Source organism: Psammomys obesus, unplaced genomic scaffold (assembly GCF_907164565.1).
Source record: "Psammomys obesus unplaced genomic scaffold, mPsaObe1.curated_primary_1811, whole genome shotgun sequence".
Classification (NCBI taxonomy): Eukaryota; Metazoa; Chordata; class Mammalia; order Rodentia; family Muridae; genus Psammomys; species Psammomys obesus.
In genome coordinates, this window is record NW_026596051.1 from 32,055,139 (window position 1) to 32,059,951 (window position 4,813).

Here is a 4,813-nt window from a genome sequence, read left to right on the forward strand (position 1 = left end):
CAAAGCAGGTTTTTAATGTCAGGGTTTTTCTAAGAAACAGGTGTCTGTCTTGTCTAGTATAGCTAACCATTTATTCTTTGTTTCTATATTTATATGTTCTTTCTTATCCATGGGGTACACCTGGGCCTTATCCTTGGATTAAAGTTAGAATGAATGTGTCTCCTTGTTTGTTAATTTGTTTCCATCTTGTTTTCCTTCTTGGAACAGATCAAGTGCTTGACATATCTCTATATGTCCACAGAGCTCCTATAGTGGTCTTTGCTATACTGCAGGAGGGCTTTAAAATTATTTGAATCAAGTCAGAAATTATTTAAAATCATCATTAGGGGTTATAAAATCATCAATTCATTTAAACAGCACTATGTCATGAAGGTACATCTTCAAAGTAATCTGCAGAAAATCTGCCCAACAGAGTGAAGCAATAAGCAATGAGGGTCTCTGCCATGCCAGATATATGAAACACACATGGCAAGGCAGTATAGCAATGATAAGCAAAATTCTTGGTGCCTTACCTTCACCAGGAATATACTCATTCAACAGCTGTGCAAAAACGAGTGGACTGCCTCTAGCAGCTTCGGCCAATCCATCATGCAATTGTCCCCAGCAGCCTGGCCCAACCCAAGACCCACCCCATGGAAGAGATCCAACCCCTGACACTATGTTTGCAAGCAGGAGCCTATCAGCCTTGTCCTCGGAGAGGATGCATCCAGCAAAAGTTTAAAACAGCTGCTGAGACTCCTAACCAAACATTGGGCAAAGCATGGGGAGTCTAGTGGAAAAGTGTGGGGAAGGATAAAAAGACCTAGAGGTGACAAGAGCACCAAAAACAGTCCAACAGAGTGAACTAACCAGGGCCCAGAGGGGCCTATGGAGTCTGATGTACCAACAAAGGACCATGCATGGTCCTCTATAAGTATGTAGCCAATGGGCACCTGCAGCTTCATGTGGGTCCACTAGTAAGGGGAGTAGTGGTTGCCTCTGACATGGATTCTGTTGCCTGCCATGAGATCACTTCCCCCTGACAGGACAAGCACAGCTCTCGCAGGCCTTGCCCTTCTTCCCCATTCCCTCTGCTTTGCTAAACTATTAGATTTCATTCCTAAATCTGGCCACCAAGCTCTATATTCTCTTATTTGGCCACATCCTAAAGACAACTAACAAGGTCCAAGAATTCAGGGATTGTTCAACATACAAAAATCCATCAATGTAATTCAGCATATAAACAAGTTAAAAGTAAAAAAATAAAAATAAAAAAAAATGATCATCTCATCAGAAGCAAAGAAAGCCTTTGACAAAATCCAACACCCCTTCATGGTAAAAGTCTTGGGGAAATCATGGATACAAGGCTGATACCTAAACATAATAAAGGCTATGAACAGCAAGCCAATAACCAATATCAAAATTAAATGGAGAGAAACTCAAAGGAAAAATGGCAGTCTACAGAATAAGAAAACATTTTTAGCAACTCCACATCCGATAGAGGAAAAATATTCAAAAGATATAAATGACTCAATAAAATAGATGTCAAGAAAATTAATAACCCAATTAAAATGGAGTACATCATTTCCTTTTTTTTTTTACTTTTATCTGCATTTATTTTATGCTTGAATTTATTATTCCCGTGCCATCAGCTTTTGTTTCTTCAATTTCTTCTGAGATTTTTTTTTTTTTCTGTGCAACCTCCTCTTCTTGCTTTGGAACAATTTGTTCCTTTTCAGTGAGGATCATCTCAATGTGGCAGGGGGAGCTCATGTATGGGTTAATCCCGCCATGAGCTCTGTAAGTTCGACGGTGCAACTTAGGATGCACCTGGACGGTGCATCCAGGTGCCTTGTTCACCTGGATATGTTCAATGACTGGAGAATCTACATCTAAACCCTTAAGTTCAGCCTTACTCTCTGCATTTTTAAGCATATGCAGCAAAACTTCAGCACTCATTTTTGGCCACCGACCTTGAGTCCAGCCCTACTGTTTGGCCTGGGGGCACCTCCCGACTCCACCTTTATACCGCCGGAACGGCACACACTGCTTCTTTAAAGTGACATCTTTTAGATACTTGGTGTTTTTTCGGATATACATACCCTTGATGGCCTGGGCAGTTTCCCGAGTGTTCTTAAATCGAACACGAAGATTTGAACCTCTTGATTTGCATGATTTCATAGGATTTTCTGGGTCAAGAGCATAGTGAACCATCTTCAAGGATCACCTCTGGCCTCTTTCAGGAAGAGCGATTTCCTTTTTTTTTTAATTGCTGAGTAGTATTCCATTTTATAAATGTACCACAATTTCTATATCTATTCTTCAGTTGAGGAACATCTAGTTTGTTTCCAGATTCTGGCTATTGCAAGTAAATCTGCTATGAACATAGCTCAGCAAATGTCCTTGATGTATGGAGGAATATCTTTTGGATATATGGCCAAGAGTGGTATAGTTGGATCTTGAAGTAACACTATTCCTAATTTTCTGAGAAAGTGCTAGATTGATTTCCAAATCAATCTAGTTGTACAAGTTTACATTCCCACAAGCAATGAAGGAAGGTTCCCCTTTCTCCACATCCTCTCCAGCATGTGTTGTCACTTGAATTTTTGATCTTAGCCATTGTGAGGGGTATAAGGTGAAATCTCAGAGTCATTTTGATTTGCATCTCTCTGATGACTAAGCATTTCTTTAAGTGTTTCTCTGCCATTTGATATTACTCTGTTGAGAAATTTTCTGTTTAGCACTGACAAATGCATGGAACTAGAAAAGATCATCATGAGTGAGGTAACCCAGAAGCAGAAACATACACATGGTATATTCTCACTTATAAGTGAATATTAGACATATAATATAGGATAAACATACTGAAATCTATAGTCCTAAGGAAACTAAATAACAAGGAGAACCCAAGGAAAAATGCTTAATCCTCATTCAGAAGGGCAAATGAGATAGACATTGGAAACTGGAGAAGACAGGGAACAGAACAGGAGCCTACCACAGAAGGCCTCTGAAAGGCTCTAGCCTGCAGGATATCAGAGCAGATGCTGAGATTCATAGCCAAACTGTGGGCAGAGCACAGGGAATCTTATGGAAGAAGGGGGAGATAGAAAGATCTGGAGGGGACAGAAGCTCAACAAGGAGACCAACAGAGCCAAAAATTCTAGGCCTGCAGAGACTGATGAATCAACCAAGGACAATGTATGGAGAGGACCTAGACCCCGTGCTCAGATGTAGCCCATGGTCAGCTCAGTCTTCATGGGATATCCTAGTAAGGGGAATGGGGTGTCTCTGGCTTGAACTCAGTTGCTCCTCATTGATAACCTCCCCCTGGTGAGGTTGCCTTACTAGGCCACAGTGAAAGAGTAGGATCTAGACAGCCCTGATGAGGGTCAGATAGAAGGGGAGGAGGACCTCCCCTATCAGTAGAGTAGGGGAGGAACATAAGGGGGGGAAGAGAAAGGAAGGGTGGGACTGGGAAGAGATGAAGGAGGGGGCTACAGCCAGGATACAACATAAATAAATTGTTATTGTTGTTATTAATTTTTAAATATACGGTGCAAATCTAAACAGAGAATTCTCAAAGAGGAAATTCAAATGGCTGAGAAATACTTAAAGAAATGTTCAGTATCCATCACCATTAGGAAAATGTCAATTAAAACTACTTTGAGATTTCATCTTAAGCCTGTCAGAATGTAAGATCAATAAAACAAGTGATGGTCCATGTTGTTGAGGAACTGGAATAAAAGGAACACTCATCCATTTCTGGTCTGAGTACAAACTTATACAGCTACTATGGAAATCAGTGTGGTGGTGCTTCATGAAGATGGAAATCAATCTAATTCCTGATCGAGCTATACCATTCAAGAATAAAAAGATATCAAAAGGATATCAAAAAGATATCAAAGGATGCTTTATCCTACTACATACACATTTGTTCACTATATTCATTGCTGCTCTATTCATAATAGCCAGAACCTGGAAACAACTTAGATGTTCCTCAACAGATGGAAAGATAATGCAAATGCAATACGTTTACACAAGTAATATTACTTGGTTGTTTAAAAACTGAAAAAAAAATGAAATTAATAGGTAAATGGATGGAACTGGAAAATTGTCATGAGTGATACAGATACAGAAAGAGAAATATGGTATATATTCACTTAAATGTGGATATTAGCTCTTAAGTCAAGTTAATGATAACCAACCTACAACCCACAGAACCACACAAGTTAGATATAGTGAAACAAATTGGAAAGACAGAGATTTCTAAGAAAGGGAACTATAACAGATAGTTGCCAATAGATGGGAGTGGGGGGAAGAGAAGAATGGGATGATCGAGAAGGAGAGGGGACAGGAGAGCAAGGAAGAGAACATAAGAAAAGACAATAAAAATTAAGTGCCATTTGAGGAATAGAATAGAAACCTAACATAGTAGAAACATCATGAAATATATACATTATCAATAAGATCTAAATGAAATTTCCAAACAATGGGGGACAGAGCTCCAACTGGACATCTCTTGTCACCAAATAAAGCTTCCAGCACCAAGATAAGGTTACAGCTAAATGAGTTGTTTACCAAAGGGACCATTTGGAACTTCCAAACAACACAGGCTGTGCCAAACTATAGGTTGCTCTTCAAAAAGTAAAGGCAAGACCCTATTGCTAAAGCCAACACCTAGATAACTCATGGAGAAGTCAAGGTGGTGCCTCTACGGAACCCAATTACTAGTGCCTTTGCTATAGGAAGGTACTCTGAATGCTACCGAAAGAGAAACATAAACATCAGCCAAGCTACATTATAGAGAAAACATGGAAAAACTACTTACACCTAG

The 4,813-nt window shown here is 39.7% G+C and overlaps 1 pseudogene; it reads right to left on the reverse strand.

Annotated features, from left to right (window-relative positions):
* Positions 1 to 1,613: 1,613 nt before the first annotated feature.
* Positions 1,614 to 2,193, reverse strand: LOC129689061 (60S ribosomal protein L17-like; annotated as a pseudogene).
* Positions 2,194 to 4,813: the final 2,620 nt, after the last annotated feature.